The sequence below is a fragment of the Hibiscus syriacus genome, unplaced genomic scaffold (genome assembly GCF_006381635.1).
Source record: "Hibiscus syriacus cultivar Baekdansim isolate YM2019G1 unplaced genomic scaffold, ASM638163v2 tig00112000_pilon, whole genome shotgun sequence".
Taxonomy (NCBI): Eukaryota; Viridiplantae; Streptophyta; class Magnoliopsida; order Malvales; family Malvaceae; genus Hibiscus; species Hibiscus syriacus.
Window position 1 is genome coordinate 2,695,329 of NW_024063235.1, and position 20,103 is coordinate 2,715,431.

The 20,103-nt window shown below is 36.4% G+C and overlaps 1 pseudogene; it reads left to right on the forward strand.

The window, feature by feature from the left end:
* The first annotated feature begins 1,112 nt into the window (after positions 1–1,112).
* LOC120174064 overlaps positions 1,113–20,103 on the forward strand; it is a 42,451-nt pseudogene continuing 23,460 nt past the window's right edge.

Here is a 20,103-nt window from a genome sequence, read left to right on the forward strand (position 1 = left end):
TTGTTGCTATTTTATTTATTTTATTTGTGGGTTGTTGGAACATATACTTTATGGATTTTTCAAACCCCACTATGAGCTAACTTATTTGGTGGTGGTTGGTTTAATGGATGTTTAAACTTTATTTTAATGGTATAATTAAGTTTATTTTGGTTCTTATTTGCTTTGGTTATGAATGCTTCACCATCTAGGCTTGTAAGAGGCATGAGAGTGTCCATTTCTTAGATAAATGTTAGGTGTTCGAGAGAAACCTAAGCTAAAAATACTTGTAAGTATTCGAGAGAAACGCAAGACAAGATCCTCATAAGCAATGGGTTATAGTATTTTCAAGGGGCTTTGAACTGGCCTAGGAATATTATAACCTAATGCCTTAGATCTTGGGAGAGACTAGGATAGGATTTCAATGACTAAAAAGGGTGTCTTTATCAATAGGGTAGGCTGGCCAACATCGTTGAGTGAGAGCAGATGCCTTGGCATTCTATTCTATTAGGTTCCTTTGAAAACACTTTAGGAAAGCCTTGTCGAGCAAGTAAATATTAGATAGCTTAAATCTACCTGAGAGATAAGTTTAGCATCCTTGAATCAATCCCAACCATTCATTCCATTGGAAGCTTGTCACGTGAGGATTATCTTCTTATCATTTTATTTGCTATTTATTTACTGTTTTTACCTTTTCTTATTGCCTCAACATTACACCATTTTTAACACTAAACATATGTTCTTGCCACTGCATTTTCATTCACTACACCATCAGACCATCACTACATATCCACCTTCATACACTTTTCATTTGCCGTGACATTTGTATATATTAAGACTAACTATACATAGATAGATTAGTGCTTTGCTTTGGTTAGACTTTTGTAATTTCACCCAATCCCTGTGGAGACGATACTCACTCATCACTGTATTACTTGAACGATTGTGTATACTTACACATTATTTGCGTATAATTTTATAGTACTCACAACACGCAACAAGTTTTTGGTGCCATTGCCGGGGATTGGCAACCTGAATTTATTTAGTTTTGCTAGAGCATTTTATTTTGTTTTTCATTTTTATTTGTGTATAGTTTACTTGATATTTTTGTTTTATTTTATAGGTTTAATTAGTGTATGCCTAGAAGAAATTCTGAAGAGCTTTTGGAACCGAGAGAACCTGAGATTGAAAGACTCTTTAGACAAAGGAGACGTGCTCAATGCGCTAGAGGAAACATGTATCATATTGGAAACCAATGCATTAGTCAGGATGACGGAAATCATAATGCCGTGGCAATAGACAATGCTGAACTTGTTGGTAGGCCGCGCGTTATTCGTGATCACTTAAATCCGATGCCGGATGATCTGAATCTTAGAATTGTGGCACTCGACATTCAAGCTGCACATTTCGAGCTGAAACCAGTCATGTTCAACATGTTGAATTCCATTGGGTAGTTTGGAGGTATGCCAAATGAAGATGCCAGGCATCACATTCAAAATTTTCTAGAAGTTTGTGATTCTTTCCGCTAAGAAGGAGTGCATGAGGATTTTCTAAAATTAAAGTTGTTTCCATATTCATTACGTGACCGAGAAAGGGCTTGTTTTAGTGGTGTACCATCTGGTTTGATGGAATCGTGGGTTGATATTTGTAAGAGTTTTTTTATTGAGGTACAACCCACCGAACTTGAATACGCAGCTAAGGAATGATATAACATATTTTTTCCAAAGCGACGACGAATCCATGTATGAGTGCTGGGATAATTACAAGAGTTTGCTTTGAAAGTGTTCAAACCATGGTTTTCACGATTGGACTCAAGTAGTCATGTTCTACAATGGAGTCAATGCACATACGAGGATGTTACTTGATGCCTCGGAAAATGGGACATTGCTGGATAAATCACCTACTGAGGCGTTTGCTATCTTGGACAGAATTGCTAACAATGATTATCAATTTCCTTCCTCAAGACTTGGGAGTGAGAGGAGATCACCTGGAGCATTTGAATTAGATACCAAAGATTTGGTGTCCGCTCAACTCTCAACTATCACCAATATGTTGAAAATTTTACAACGATCCACTGAGATGAAGGAAGTGAAAGCAACTAGCTTGGCATGTTTGTTATGCCAAGGCAATCATCATGAAAGTGAATGCCCGACCAACCATGAGTCCATCAACTTTGTAGGCAATTACAATCGAGGCAACAACAATCCTTACTTTAAAACTTATAATGCTAGATGGCATCAGCATCCCAATTTCTCATGGGGAAATCAAGGAGACCACAATACTAGTCAACCCACTCGATAGCAGAATCACAATGAGCCTCAAGGTTACCAGAATGTTATACAATGGCATAATGCTAACAAAGAAGCTTCAACTTCAGCAAGTATGAGTTTCTTGGAAGCTACGATTCAAGAATTCATATCTACTACGAAGACAATGCTGCAAGACCATTATACTTCAATTAAAAATCAAAGAGCTTTACTTCATAGTCAAGGTGTCTTACTTCAAAGCCATAGCTCACCTTTGAGAGCTTTGGAAGGTCAAGTTAGTCAGATTGCTACGGCATTGCAAGAGCGTCAGCAAGGACGTTTTCCAAGTGATATTGAAGTCACTAAAGCACTTGGAAAAGAGCACTGCAATGTGTTATCTCTTAGGAGTGGAACACAAATCAATCAACAAGTCAAGGCTAGTGGGCCACAATAAGATGACTATACTCCTACTATTGACAATGCTTAAGCTGAATTGCATGATGATAGTATTGTTAAGAAGGACAAGGAGGAGGGTTCTACTAATGATTTGCCTAAGGTACCAGATTTTGATGCCAAGGCAAAAGTAATTCCTACTACTACAGTTAAGGAAGCTAGATCTCCACCACCCTCCCGCAAATATTGAAGAAGCATAGTGATGAAGTTCAGTTCAAGAAGTTCATGGATATCCTTGATCAGCTCCATATCAATGTACCTCTCTTGGAAGCTATTGAACAGATGCAGATGTATGCCAAATTTCTGAAGGAAATCTATACCAAGAAGAGAAAAGTAGAGATTATTGCCACGACAACAGAATTTTGTTCTTCATTGAGTAAGTTACCGCCAAAGCAAAATGATCTGGGCAACTTCATTATTCCTTGTTCGATTGGAGCTAATTTCGTTGGAAATGTACTCTGTGATCTTGGTTCAAGTGTCAACTTAATGCCGAAGTCGATATACTTAAAGCTTGGCATAGGAGATGCAAGACCCACCTCATTTATTTTACAACTTGCCGATAGATCCCATGTGAAACCTGAAGGGAGAGTTGAGGATGTTATAGTACATGTGGATAAGTTTGTGTTTCAAGTTGACTATTAATTCTGGATTGCGAAGTTGATGCCAAGGCACCAATTATTCTGGGAAGACCTTTCCTAGCCACTGGACGTATATTGATAGACATTGAAAAAGGTGAACTCACCATGAGAGTGGTTGGTCAGTGTGTGACTGTCAATTTGTTTCAAACACTCAAATATGCCGATGACACTAAAGAATGCCAAGGCATTTCTGAATTGAGCTCAGTGATTGAAGAAGAAACTGAACATCTTTGCCAGAACAAATTTATTCAGCTAGTAGAAAATAATTATTAGGTGGATGATGAAAGCTTGGTGGAGTCCGACAACTTTCCAATTTTGGAGGGGCAATCTAGCTTACTACAAGTTAGATTAGGAATGAATTTTGAACCTCTGAATTTTAACGAATTTATTCCTCCTAAGCCTTCATTATTGCATGCACCTACTTTAGAGCTTAAGACTTTTTCAGGGCATCTAAAATATGCTTACTTAGGTAGCGATGAAACTTTACCAGTGATTATTTCCGTTAACTTTACTGCTAATCAAGAGCAAAGTTTGTTAAGTGTTTTGATGCAGCATAAGAAAGCAATTTGTTGGACGATGGTCGACTTGAAAAGCATTAGTCCCACGATCTGCATGCATAAGATTCTGCTTGAAGATTGCCACGACAATTCAATCGAACCACAAAGGAGACCCAACCCTGTTATGAACAAAAATGGTGATAAAAGAAATTCTGAAATGGCTTGATGCTGGAGTGATTTACCCTATTTCAAATAGCTCATGGGTGAGCCCTGTCCAATGTGTTCCAAAAAAAGGAGGCACGACTGTGGTTACTAATGAGGATAATGAGCTATTACCCACTTGCACTGTTACCGGATGGAGGATATGCATGGACTATCGAAAACTCAACAAAACTACAATGAAGAACCAGTTTCCTCTACCTTTCATTGACTAAATACTGGATCGATTGGCCGGTAAAGCATTTTATTGCTTTTTGGATGGGTACTCGGGGTACAATCAAATTGCCATCGCACCAGAGGACCAAGAAAATACCACATTTACCTATCCCTATGGCACTTTTGCCTTTAGGAAGATGCCTTTTGGACTCTGTAATGCCCCGACAACGTTTAAGCGTTGTATGCAGGCCATATTTTCAGACATGGTTGAGGATTTTTTGGAGATTTTCATGGACGACTTTTCTGTTTGTGGGGACGATTTTGAACGATGCCTCGACAATTTAGCAAAAGTTCTCAAAAGATACGAAGAGGCTGAGTTGGTCTTAAACTGGGAAAAATGTCACTTCATGGTTACTGAAGGCATTGTATTAGGCCATAAAATTTCTCACAAGGGTATTGAGGTGGAGAAGGTGAAGATTGAAGTGATTGAAAAGTTGCCACCACCAACTTCGGTCAAGGGTATAAGAAGTTTTCTTGGACATGCTGGAGTCTATATAAGGTTTATCAAAGACTTCTCCAAGATTTCTAACCCCTTGTACACATTGCTTCAACAAAACCAACACTTTGTGTTTGGCGAGTTATGCCTCGGTGCATTTACTGAGCTAAAAAGACAACTGATCTCAGTACCCATTGTAGTTCCTCCCGATTGGAAATCACCATTTGAGTTGATGTGTGATGCAAGCGATTATGCCGTAGCAGCTGTTTTAGGGCAACGCTGAGGTAAATTTTTTCATGTTATTTATTACTCTAGCCGCACTTTAAATGAAGCACAATTGAACTACACCACCACTAAGAAATAATTACTTGCCATGGTATTTTCTTTTGATAAATTTAGACCTTACCTAAAAGGCACTAAAGTCATTGTTCACACTGATCATTCAGCTATAAAATACTTAGTGAACAAAAAGGATGCCAAGCCTAGACTTATTAGGTGGATCTTACATTTGCAAGAATTCGACATAGAGGTGGTAAATGGAAAAGGGACTGAAAATCAAGTTGTTGATCACTTATCTAGGCTAGAGAACAATTCTGAATGCCATGATACTATAGATATTCAAGAGGAATTTCCTGATGAGAAAATTGTATATGCCGCGACAATCCCTTGGTACGCTGACCTGGTTAATTTTCTTGTTAGTGGAATTCTACCTTTTGATTTAGATAGTCAGGCTAAAAAGAAGTTCAAGCATGATGCAAGGCACTATTTTTTGGGATGAGTCATATTTATTCAAGCATTGTGTTGATCAGCTCATTAGACGATGTGTACCCGAAGAGGAACAATACGACATTTTGTACCATTGTCATTAAGCCCCATATGGAGGTCATTTTGGTGGAGCAAGGACTGCTGCTAAGGTCCTAAAATCTGGCTTTTATTGGCCAACTCTGTTCAGAGATGCCCAAGCATTTTATAAAGCTTGTGACCGATGCCAGTGGACTGGAAACATCTCCAAACGACATGAGATGCCACTGCAAAATATTCTGGAAATAGAACTGTTTGATGTTTGGGGCATCGATTTCATGGGACCATTCCCATCTTCTGAAGGAAAATTATATATCTTGCTTGCTTTGGATTATGTGTCAAAGTGGGTGGAGGCAATAACAACATCAAGAAATGACTCCAAGACCGTACTCAAGTTTTTTGCACAAGTATATTTTCACTCGATTTGGAGTACCTCGTGCTATTATAAGTGATGAGGGAACCCATTTTGATAACAAGTTGATTGCCAAGGCATTGAAGAGATATGGAGTTTGACATAAGATTGCCACGACATATCATCTGTAGACAAATGGCCAAGCTGAGATATCCAATCGCGAGATCAAGCAGATTTTAGAGAAAGTGGTGAACCCAAGGCGTAAGGATTGGTCGTCAAAGTTAGATGAAGCACTTTGGGCGTATAGGACAACATTCAAAACTCCTTTGAGGATGTCACCCTTCAAGCTAGTATATAGGAAAGCTTGTCACCTCCCGGTTGAACTTGAACATAAAGCTTATTGGGCCATCAAGCAATTGAATTTTGATGCTCAACTAGCTGGGGAGCAGAGATTACTGGAGCTTAATGAAATAGAAGAATTTAGAGGACAAGCATATGGGAATGCTCAAATATACAAGGAGAAGACCAAGAAGTGGCATGACCAGAAATTGATGCCACGACATTTTCATGTGGGCCAACAAGTCTTGCTTTACAACTCCAAACTCAAACTCTTTCCTGGGAAGCTCAAATCTCGATTGTCAGGACCATTTGAGGTGCATTATGTCTATCCCCATGGAGCTGTTGACATCATCTTCAAGGTAAATGACCAGCGTCTGAAAGCCTACAATGGAGTTCCACCACTATACAACAAGGAAGTGTTACATCTGCACGATGCTTAAGCGTGCCCAGAGGAGAACCAAAATTCGATGCCACGGCATGGAATTTGTGTCTGTGTATAAATAAAATTTAAAATTTAAGTTTTTCTTATTTTATTTTATTTTTTAATTAATTTTTGATCTGATTTGTAGGGACCACAATACTACAAACCGTGCAAGGAGCGGTTACCCATATGGAGGAAAGGACAGAGAATTAAATGAGGAAGATATTATTTTATTTTGTTTATTTTTAATTTTTTTTTAATTTTGACATTTACTTTTCTCTCTCCACAGTTTTGTCCTATCATCATCATTACCTTTTGGCAGTTTTTTCTTCCCCATACATACATAACCCCCCACCCACTAATTCATCTCTTAACAGTCCTATCACCCCTTTTCCCTCTCAAATTTTTAACTTTTTCTTTCCACTTTCATCCTTAATTTTTTTTTTCTCTTTAACTTTTACTTTTCTCTCTCATTTCTTCATCTCCTTCCTCTTTTATTTTCTCCATAGCCGAAACTCCTCCAAGGTTTTTAAAGTATTCAAAAGCTTTGTCATTTTTCGTTTTTCTTGCTTCAACAACACTGAAAATGGTACGTTCAAGACCGGCTCCAACCGACGTTTCCGCTTGGCAATAGTTCGAGGATGACGAGGCCAAGGCTCGGTTCCAAAACTTTAAGAACCTCAAACTCTTTTTCGAGTTGGGTTTTATTTTTACCGAGGAGAATGATTGTGGCTTTGGACCCGACGTAATGGACATCGTCACGCCAATCAAATGGGAGAAATTTGCACGCTATCCGGGTTCAGTGAATGCCTCATTGGTTAAGGAGTTTTATGCACATATTTTCGAGCCCAACCAATACTCCTTTTTCGTCCGAGGTAAGCAGATCCATTTTACACCCACTGCGATTAATCGGTATTATCATTTGCAGGATGTGGTGGACCGACATGCCGCGTTTGAAATAGCAGCACTTACATTGGGATTCTTGAGGACTTATGCTTTGCAAACACCGAGTGGAATGGGTGCCAAACAAGTTGATACTCCTTCAACCGTGAGCGACTTCATCCGCGCGCCAAATTATGGAATCACTTTCTAAAGCATAAACTTATGTATGCTTCCCACAATACGACAGTATCACTTTCTCGCTTAATGCTTTTTACATTTGATAATGGTATCCCGTCCTATTAATGTTGGTTGTATTATTGTTCAACAAGTTAATGACTCTTTGGGTAAAAAAGCAAGTGCTTTGGTTTTTCCTAACTTAATTACTGCTTTGTGTCGTAAGAAAAATGTCGAGGAAAATGCTTTTGATGAGATTTTACCTAGATTATCGCGCATTACTAGGGCCAGACTTCCACTGCTATTGGGAATTGAAAATCCCAAGTCTAAAGACCCTGTTCATGAGCAATCTACAGGTACTACACAATCGAATGCCGAGGCAAGATTGATTACTCTCAAGGAAGTTGTGATGCAGACTCAGACTCACCTGCATGCTTTACACAGTGACATCCATAATTTCTTTGGATATGTGAAGCATAGAGATGTTGTGGTGGAATCGATGTTTCAAGAAATTATTCCCCATGGTTAACGGAATTTCCCTAGCTTTCAAGATGAAATTCTATAGACATTTAATGCCGAGGTATCTCCAGAGCCCGAGCAAGATGCAGCCGATCCTCCACTTGATGACCCGACTCCTTATCAGCACCGTTCTGAGATAACTACTCCACACCGTTTCGAAACCCCTGAATATCCACCCACTGTACCTGTCGAAGAAACACCTAGTCTTGTCCTTGCACCCGATCCTTCTCTTGCACCACGAAGTGGTCGTCACACCAAGACCACAGCTGAAAGCATTGCGCGTCATGATTCCAGTTCTTCCGAGTCTAGCCCAACACCCCTACGCAAGCGCACCAGACGAGGAGCTTCTAGTAGCTCCAAGGCAACACCACCACGCAAATCCTGAGGTACCTCACTTGCATTCATTTTTATTTAGTTTGTATTTCATTGTATGGCATTTAGTTTTTATTTAGTTTAGTTCTCTTTAAGTATTGACGACAATGCTTTCCTTAAGTTTGGGGGATGTAGTGTTCTTGGTAGGTCATATCCATGATAGCATTAGCGTAGTATTATGCCATGGCATCAGTAAATGGTAGGACAGTTAGGTAGAATGTTTTGAGGATACCCGATGATGATGATTTTGTTAGGCTAGAATTTGAATGTAAATGACGGTTGAGAATTATAGAACTCACTCTAGGGCTTGATGCTTTGTGAATTTTTTTACACGAATTGTATGATCTCTATAAAATTTGGAAAATTTTTATGAAGGAACTCTAGCTAGTTTTGGCAAATATAGTATTGTGCTTAAATGAAAAATCAAAAACAACTCCCTTATATATGAAACTGTGAATAAATGCTTAGGCATAGCTGTAGAGGTACACTCCTCTTTGACGTGGCATTGCCTGGAACTATCTTTAATAAATGGCAGCCTCAAGCATATGAGTGAATGAAAGAAGTCATGGGATGACTCTACTTAACTAGCTCAGGGGTGGAAGGTATGCTCCCTTTCACCTAGAGTGTGGGAGAGTAGGTGTGATGAGCTGACTCCTTTCGTAACAACATTTAAAAGAAATTCAGAAAAGAAAAAAGGAGTAAAAAAATGTGCTTAATGAATGAGTAAATGCCTTGGCAAAAACTAGGGGACTTGATTAGAAATTGTCTAAATTTGCTAAGTATAGATTGGATACAATCACGCACACACTACCACAAATAATCTTGACCTAGGGAAAAGTACTTGAATTCTTGATAAGTCTAACATGTTGAAGTCTATTTTTTTGAGGGTTGAAATTCAATTTTGTCCTACTGTCTTTTTGTCGAACATTGCCATGACATTTTTCTTATGTAACTATTATCCATTGCTTGAGGATAAGTAATAGCTTAAGTTTGGGGGTGTGTTAACTTCCTAAAAAGGATACTTTTAAGGCCTTTTTCACTTGAGTTATTGTTTGGTTAAAAGCCCATTTTAGGATCATGCAGTTGCATATAGTTGCATTTGTGGTGGTAGTGCTATTTTATTTCTTAATGGTGATGTTTGAGGGAAAGGTGCAGTTGTTTGTGGTGTGCAGGGAATAGCAAGCAAAAGGATTCTTTGGGAAGTAATACTGCGACATCACACGTTGCTAAAGCAGATTGAAATGCCTTGGCATTTCTGGTGCAGAAAATGACAAAAAGATACAGCTGTACCAGGACAACTGGCACTGCACGTGAAATGATTGATGTAACCGCCTGCCAGAGGACCACTGCCACCAGGAGGATAAAGTTCACGTGGTTTGATTCTAGGGGTATGAGAGGTATTTTACACCCAACAACCTCATCATTACCCCTAGATATTTTTTATTATATATGACACCTCAAGGGAGAGAATAAAAAAGAAGAGACACACACATACTCAGAGCAGAAAAATCAGTTTTTTTTTTCTTTTTTTTTCTTCCTTGGGGTTTTCCTCAATTGATAAAGCTTCAAGGAGTGGCGACCTAGGTGCCGATAGGAGCTAGCGAGCCGATAGGAGCTAGCGAGCTAAGGTGGTTCGTGGTGGTCGAGAAGACCTCTGGTGGCGTGCGTCGAAGGCTTTTTCTCACTTCCCTTTGTTGCTATTTTATTTATTTTATTTGTGGGTTTTTGGAACGAATATTTTATGAATTTTTCTATGGATATTTCGAACCCCACCATGAACTAACTTATTTGGTGGTGGTTGGTTTAATGGATGTTTAAACTTTATTTTAATGGTATAATTAAGTTTATTTTGGTTCTTTATTTCCTTTTCTTATGAATGCTTCACCATCTAGGCTTGTAAGAGGTATGGGAGTGTCCATTTCTTAGATGAAGGTTAGGTGTTCGAGAGAAACCTAAGTTAAAAATACTTGTAAGTATTCGAGAGAAACGTAAGACAAGATCATCATAAGCAATGGGTTATAGTATTTTCAAGGGGCTTTGAACCGGCATAGGAATATCATAACCTAATCCCTTAGATCTTGGGAGAGACTAGGATATGATTACAATGACTAAAAAGGGTGTCTTTATCTGTTGAGTTAATCGATCGACGGAATCGGCCAAGAGGGGGTGAATTGGCAATTAACAATTTCGGTGGAAGCTTTTGCAGAAAATTGAAAAGATTTGCACAGTGATTTAGAGTGGTTCGACTTTCTCAATCAAAATCTACGTCCACTACCTTAGCTATCCACACTAAGGATTTTCCACAAATTCACTAATTTGTCTTTCTTTTGAGGACAAAGAGTAACCTTACAAACCCTCAAGAATTATACCCCAAATTCTTGAGAAAAACTCTCTCCCAAAGTGAACAATACAAATTTGCAAACTTACAAGGAAATCCTCACAAGGTAGATTGTTTGCACAATTCTAGAACAAAGAAAAGAACACTCAAGAATAAATACAATTGAGCACAAAAGTGTTCTTGAAAGCAAAATGAATATTGAATGAAAAATAGGCTTGAAATGCTCAAACTTGAGGTTTGATGCTTTCTCTTTGATTCTCTCTTGATTCTAGTTGCTTGATGTTTCTTGTTATTGATCAATGGCTTCTAAATTTGTTTAAATACTCCTTGAATCAATTCTGAACGTTGGTGATAATTAGTGGAGTCAATAGAGCCGTTATTGTGTGAAAACAATTAATTTTCTGGGTGGCAGCGTCTCATGCATCGATGCATGACCATTATGCATCGGTGCATCAGTGTAAAATTTCAAATATTTTGACCGTTGGACTCCTAGTGCATCGGTGCACTAAGAGTGCATCGATGCATGAAGTGCATTCGATGTTTGAAAAATAGCCCGGTGCATCGATGCATGGATTGTGCATCGATGCATCAAATGCATTCGATGTTTTAATTAAATCAGAGTGCATCGATGCATAGAGAGTGCATCGGTACATGGAATGCATTCGATGTTTCAATTTATTCATTGATGCATCGATGCATGGTATTGATGCATCGGTGCATGCCTTTGAAAAATTGATTTAAGGTTTGATTTTGGTTTAAAATACTTTGTGAAAATTGTTTCAAAAATAGTTTAAGTACAAATTACAATTTTACACATTTAGTAAGGATTAAGATTGATCTTCAAAGACTTGGAGTAATAATTTGATATTCGATAAATTGAATCGAATATAAATTGTAAAATCATTTGTAAAAATCTTAAAATTCATTTAATTTGTTATATCAAAATATCAAAAATGTTTTTAACAATCTCCCCCTTTTTGATATAACAAAACACTTGGGAAATTTTAAGATTTAGAAAATTATTTTTGAAATTAACTTTTAAAAAATTACCCCCCCTTACTATGACACACCATCTTCTCCCCCTTTTTGTTAAATCAAAGACTCTATAAAACGTTTTAAACAAGAATGTTTTTGAAAAACCTAAGCCAATTGATTTATTAATTATAAGCTGCTAAGATCACAATCAAAAGAGAGGTTAGCCATTAGTTTCATAAATCAATATTCATATAACATGCAATGGATAATTGGTCATATATGTCTAATGATGCAAAAATAAGAAAATTTAACCAAACCAAATATATATATTAAGTTCAAGCATCCATAAATATAAAATAAGTCCAAACATTCAACAACCAATCAAAGTCAAAGTATCCAAAAACAAACAAACCATAAATATCAAAATCAATCCAAGTTTTAAATTTAAGAAAGCATGACAAGAAATACAAATCTACTCCATCGGAGGATCGGTAGGAGAATGATAATGAGCTCGAACTTCAAGAGTCAGAGCATCCATACGATCACACATCTCCCTCTGAAACTCAGTAATCTGAGACTCCATGGAAGCAAATCGTAGATCAAATGCCTCTAAAAAAGATTGGAAATAAGGTGGTGTTTGATCTTCTTGCCGAGCGGGTTCTGGTGCATTAGCTGGATCGTCAATATCTTGAAATATCCCTTGAAGCTCGGGATCAACATTCGCAGTCGGAGGAGGAGGAGGAGCACGAGAAGAACTAGCTCCCGGAGTTTGTTTATTTGGTCGGAAGACCCAAAAACCGGTGCGTTCATCTTGAACCCAATCCGCTTTCTTTAAAGAAGTGAGATTGATTTGATTTTGGAGAGGAATGGGAGTGTCGAGAGAAACTTCTAGACTAAAGTTGATAAACATGTTACTAAGTAGACATCCGTAGGCTAATGTTTTCAACATGTTTAGAAGGAACAATGTTTACGATGTCTACTAGTTGACTAAAAATGACCTGTGGAAGATTTATTTTGATTTTATTTTTAATACAATATGTTGAGTTAATCGATCGACGAAATCGGCCAAGAGGGGGGTGAATTGGCAATTAAAAATTTTGGTGGAAGCTTTTGCAGAAAATTGAAAAGATTTGCACAGTGATTTAGAGTGGTTCAACTTTCTCAATCAAAGTCTACGTCCACTACCTTAGCTATCCACACTAAGGATTTTCCATAAATTCACTAATTTGTCTTTCTTTTGAGGACAAAGAGTAACCTTACAAACCCTCAAGAATTATACCCCAAATTCTTGAGAAAAACTCTCTCCCAAAGAGAACAATACAAATATGCAAACTTACAAGGAAATCCTCACAAGGTAGATTGTTTGCACAATTCTAGAACAAAGAAAAGAACACTCAAGAATAAATACAATTGAGCATAAAAGTGTTCTTGAAAGCAAAATGAATATTGAATGAAAAATAGGCTTGAAATGCTCAAACTTGAGGTTTGATGCTTTCTCTTTGATTCTCTCTTGATTCTAGTTGCTTGATGTTTCTTGTTATTGATCAATGGCTTCTAAACTTGTTTAAATACTCCTTGAATCAATTCTGAACGTTGGTGATAATTAGTGGAGTCAATAGAGCCGTTATTGTGTGAAAACAATTAATTTTCTGGGTGGGAGCGTCTCATGCATCGATGCATGTCCATTATGCATTGGTGCATCAGTGTAAAATTTCAAATATTTTGACCGTTGGACTCCTAGTGCATCGGTGCACTAAGAGTGCATCGATGCATGAAGTGCATTCGATGTTTGAAAAATAGCCTGGTGCATCGATGCATGGATTGTGCATCGATGCATCAAATGCATTCGATGTTTTAATTAAATCAGAGTGCATCGATGCATAGAGAGTGCATCGGTGCATGGAATGCATTCGATGTTTCAATTTATTCATTGATGCATGGTATTGATGCATCGGTGCATGCCTTTGAAAAATTGATTTAAGGTTTGATTTTGGTTTAAAATACTTTGTGAAAATTGTTTCAAAAATAGTTTAAGTACAAATCACAATTTTACACATTTAGTAAGGATTAAGATTGATCTTCAAAGACTTGGAGTAATAATTTGATATTCGATAAATTGAATCGAATATAAATTGTAAAATCATTTGTAAAAATCTTAAAATTCATTTAATTTGTTATATCAAAATATCAAAAATGTTTTTAACAATCTCCCCCTTTTTGATATAACAAAACACTTGGGAAATTTTAAGATTTAGAAAATTATTTTTGAAATTAACTTTTGAAAAATTACTCCCCCTTACTATGACACACCATCTTCTCCCCCTTTTTGTTAAATCAAAGACTTTATAAATCGTTTTAAACAAGAATGTTTTGAAAAACCTAAGCCAATTGATTTATTAATTATAAGCTGCTAAGATCACAATCAAAAGAGAGGTTAGCCATTAGTTTCATAAATCAATATTCATATAACATGCAATGGATAATTGGTCATATATGTCTAATGATGCAAAAATAAGAAAATTTAACCAAACCAAATATATATATTAAGTTCAAGCATCCATAAATATAAAATAAGTCCAAACATTCAACAACCAATCAAAGTCTAAGTATCCAAAAACAAACAAACCATAAATATCAAAATCAATCCAAGTTTTAAATTTAAGAAAGCATGACAAGAAATACAAATCTACTCCAACGAAGGATCGGGAGGAGAAGGATAATGAGCTCGAACTTCAAGAGTCAGAGCATCCATACGATCACACATCTCCCTCTGAAACTCAGTAATCTGAGACTCCATGGAAGCAAATCGTAGATCAAATGCCTCTAAAAAAGATTGGAAATAAGGTGGTGTTTGATCTTCTTGCCGAGCGGGTTCTGGTGCATTAGCTGGATCGTCAATATCTTGAAATATCCCTTGAAGCTCGGGATCAACATTCGCAGCCGGAGGAGGAGGAGGAGCACGAGAAGAACTAGCTCCCGGAGTTTGTTTATTTGGTCGGAAGACCCAAAAACCGGTGCGTTCATCTTGAACCCAATCCGTTTTCTTTAAAGAAGTGAGATTGATTTGATTTTGGAGAGGAATGGGAGTGTCGAGAGAAACTTCTAGACTAAAGTTGATAAACATGTTACTAAGTAGACATCCGTAGGCTAATGTTTTCAACATGTTTAGAAGGAACAATGTTTACGATGTCTACTAGTTGACTAAAAATGACCTGTGGAAGATTTATTTTGATTTTATTTTTAATAAAATATGTTGAGTTAATCGATCGACGAAATCAGCCAAGAGGGGGGTGAATTGGCAATTAAAAATTTTGGTGGAAGCTTTTGCAGAAAATTGAAAAGATTTGCACAGTGATTTAGAGTGGTTCAACTTTCTCAATCAAAGTCTACGTCCACTACCTTAGCTATCCACACTAAGGATTTTCCATAAATTCACTAATTTGTCTTTCTTTTGAGGACAAAGAGTAGCCTTACAAACCCTCAAGAATTATACCCCAAATTCTTGAGAAAAACTCTCTCCCAAAGAGAACAATACAAATATGCAAACTTACAAGGAAATCCTCACAAGGTAGATTGTTTGCACAATTCTAGAACAAAGAAAAGAACACTCAAGAATAAATACAATTGAGCAAAAAAGTGTTCTTGAAAGCAAAATGAATATTGAATGAAAAATAGGCTTGAAATGCTCAAACTTGAGGTTTGATGCTTTCTATTTGATTCTCTCTTGATTCTAGTTGCTTGATGTTTCTTGTTATTGATCAATGGCTTCTAAACTTGTTTAAATACTCCTTGAATCAATTCTGAACGTTGGTGATAATTAGTGGAGTCAATAGAGCCGTTATTGTGTGAAAACAATTAATTTTCTGGGTGGGAGCGTCTCATGCATCGATGCATGACCATTATGCATCGGTGCATCAGTGTAAAATTTCAAATATTTTGACCGTTGGACTCCTAGTGCATCGGTGCACTAAGAGTGCATCGATGCATGAAGTGCATTCGATGTTTGAAAAACTGGTGCATCGATGCATGGATTGTGCATCGATGCATCAAATGCATTCGATGTTTTAATTAAATCAGAGTGAATCGATGCATGGAGAGTGCATCGGTGCATGGAATGCATTCGATGTTTCAATTTATTCATTGATGCATCGATGCATGGTATTGATGCATCGGTGCATGCCTTTGAAAAATTGATTTAAGGCTTGATTTTGGTTTAAAATACTTTGAAAAATTATTTCAAAAATAGTTTAAGTACAAATCACAATTTTACACATTTAGTAAGGATTAAAATTAATCTTTAAAGACTTGGAGTAATAATTTGATATTCGATAAATTGAATCAAATATAAATTGTAAAATCATTTTTAAAAATCTTAAAATTCATTTAACTTAATTTGTTATACTGAAATATCAAAAATGTTTTTAACAATCTCCCCCTTTTTGATATAACAAAACACTTGGGAAATTTTAAGATTTAGAAAATTATTTTTGAAATCAACTTTTGAAAAATTACTCCCCTTACTATGACACACATCTTCTCCCCCTTTTTGTTAAATCAAAAAGACTATAAAACGTTTTAAACAAGAATGTTTTGAAAAACTTAAGCCAATTGATTTATTAATTATAAACTGCTAAGATCACAATCAAAATAGAGGTTAACCATTAGTTTCATAAATCAATATTCATATAACATGCAATGGATAATTGGTCATATATGTCTAATGATGCAAAAATAAGAAAATTTTACCAAACCAAATATATATATTAAGTTCAAGCATCCATAAATATAAAATAAGTCCAAACATTCAACAACCAATCAAATTCAAAGTATCCAAAAACAAAGAAACAGAAATATCAAAATCAATCCAAGTTTTAATTTTAAGAAAGCATGACAAGAAATACAAATCTACTCCATCGGAGGATCGGGAGGAGAAGGATAATGAGCTCGAACTTCAAGAGTCAGAGGATCCATACGATCACGTATCTCCCTCTGAAACTCAGTAATCTGAGACTCCATGGAAGCAAATCGTAGATCAAATGCCTCTAAAAAAGATCAGAAATAAGGTGGTGTTTGATCTTCTTGCCGAGTGAGTTCCTGTGCATTAGCTGGATCGTCAATATCTTGAAATATCCCTTGAAGCTCGGGATCAACATTCGCAGCCGGAGGAGGAGGAGGAGCACGAGAAGAACTAGCTCCTGGAGTTTGTTTATTTGGTCGGAAGACCCAAAAACCAGTGCGTTCATCTTGAACCCAATCCATTTTCTTTAAAGAAGTGAGATTGATTTGATTTTGGAGAGGAATGGTAGTGTCGAGAGAAACGTCTAGACCAAATTTGATAAACATGTTACTAAGTAGACATCCGTAGGCTAATCTTTCAACATGTTTAGAAGGAACAATGTTTACGATGTCTACTAGTTGACTAAAAAATGACATGTGGAAGATTTATTTTGATTTTATTTTTAATACAATATATATCCACCATAAATCCCTAGCACGTAGAGTGGAGTACCTACCAGCAGAAGGACGAAACCACCAAGAAATAATAAAATGAAGGAAACGGTCGTGATGGGTTCGAAGGGTACTGACACTAGCATTAGGAGTATAAGGATAAGCCACAGATTCTTTTTCATCAAACACACCATCATTATCTAACCCGAAATGAGAAGCAATAGTTGCGGAATCAACAACAATGTACTATCCTAGTAGATATGATTTAATTCCGATGGTTCCGCATTGGGTTTGATTTTGAATACAGACCGCATTGGAATAGAAAATGCGGACTAATTGGTGGAAAACAATAGGTTGAAGCGAAAAAAGTTTATCAAACTTCCATTGTTTAAGAATTGGGAGGTATTCAAAGTCAATTTTGTTCATGGCTTGAAGTGAGGGAATACGTTCTTCCGGAATTCTATAGGATTGGAATGACTCAATGTATCTATTGTAAAGGTCATTTCTACGACGCTCTGGCATATTGAAACAGGAACTCAATAGTCCACTAGAAGTTTGAGGAATGAGATTAGGAGGTAGAGGAACAGAAGGACGATGTGAACGACTAGAGGAAGTCCTAGGACGTTTAGGATTAGACATGGTAAAGGAGTCGGAATAAGAAATATAACCTGCAAATTGAAAACACATGTATGTGCAATAATCAATCCCAAAACTCAGTTGAGTCCTTAATAATTCAAGGATCTCTAAACTGAATCCTAATGGGAAAGGTTTTGAAAAAATATTTGAAAATAATAATGTTTGTAAAATTATAAGATTTATCAAAAATATCAAATTTAAAAATTAATTTCAGAAATTTGATTTTTTTTATTTCGAAAATTTTAAAAAAAATTTGAAAATTTGTGAGTTTTTGATGAAATTAGTTGTAAAATTGAGTTTCTAATCATCAAACAATCAATGCCCGATATAATGTTCATCCTAGAACTAATCAGAACTAGTTCTAAAATCAAAAATCAATAAAGTAGAGGTTTTTGAAATATTACCTTGAAAATTTCGGATTGAGAGGGATGAAGAGATGTTTTGCACGATTTGATGATAAAAGCAGGTTTGAGAGATGAAAAAACTTGAAGAATCCGACGAAATATCGTTGATTTTGAGCAAGAATGGAGTTTTTAGATAGAGAGGGACGAATGGCTGAGGGAGTGTTTAAAGGGTTTTGAGAAAAATAAAGAGAATCAAGGTTTTTAACCAAAAACCCGACAGATGCATCGATGCATGGTCTTGTGCATCGATGCACATTCAAGGCATGCATCGGTGCATCATGCGGATGCATCGATGCACATTCAAAGGGATGCATCGATGCATTGTTAAGTGCATCGGTGCATTAAGCACAAAAATGTCAAAAATCCATTTTAAACACTTAAAATGCTAAATTATTTAGCTCTACTGGTTTTGGCAACTCATATATTGAAAATTAACCATGTTCAATCAATCAAGTTAATCTCTTAAAAAATATTTGAACATAAAATTAATTTTCACCAAATAACATAAACTCCCCTTAACTAATAGCAATGAATGCAATCAAAAATTACTATTATAAGCATTTTTCATTTATTCTTAAAAGTGCTAAAAATTATTTTAAACACTAAGTGAAGATAGGTTGGTTAAACCTAATTCTCTCCTAAGTGTCCAAAATCTTTCTTTGTCTAAAGGTTTTGTAAAGATATCCGCTAATTGGTGCAAAGTATCAACAAATTCTAGAACTACATCTTCCTTAGTGACATGGTCTCTAATGAAGTGATGTCTTATTTCAATGTGCTTAGTTCTAGAGTGTTGGATGGGATTTTTAGTGAGACAAATAGCACTAGTATTGTCACACTTGATAGGAATGGTACCAACTTCAATTCCATAATCAAAAAGTTGTTGTTTCATCCATAAAACTTGTGCACAACAACTACCAGCTGAAATGTATTCGGCTTCAGTAGTAGATAATGCAACACAATTTTGTTTCTTTGAAAACCAAGAAATCAGCATATTTCCAAGGAATTGGCAAGTACCGGAGGTGCTTTTCCTATCTAATTGCATCCTCCATAATCCGCATCAGAAAAAGCATGCAAGCTAAAGCTAGAGTCTCTAGGATACAAAAGTCCTAAACTAGGAGTGTCTTTAAGGTATCTAAAGATTCTCTTAACAGCTAGTAAATGTGATTCCTTAGGGCATGATTGAAATCTAACACATAAGCAAACACTAAACATAATGTCCGGTCTACTTGCAGTTAGATAAAGTAGAGATCCAATCATTGACCTATATAATTTAACATCTATACATTTAACTCCTTCATCTAAGTCAAGCTTTGTTGAAGAGCTCATTGGAGTGTCATGAGATTTGCCATTTTCCAGTCCAAACTTTTTGAGCATATCTTTGACGTACTTAGCTTGTGATGAAGATGCCATCTTTTCTTTGCTTGATTTGTAGTCCCAAGAAAAATGAGAGCTCCCCCATCATGCTAATCTCAAACTCACTTTGCATTAGCTTAGAAAATTCTTGGCAAAGAACATCATTAGTAGAACCAAATATTATATCATCAACATAAATTTGAACTACTAATAAATCTTTACCTTTATGCTTTTAAAACAATGTAGTGTCAACCTTCCCTTTTGAAAAACCTTTTTCAATCAAAAAATTTGACAATCTTTCATACCAAGCTCTAGGAGCTTGTTTTAGACCATAAAGAGCTTTTGTCAATTTAAGAACATGGTCCAGAAATTTTGAATCTTCAAAACCTGGAGGTTGTTCCACATACA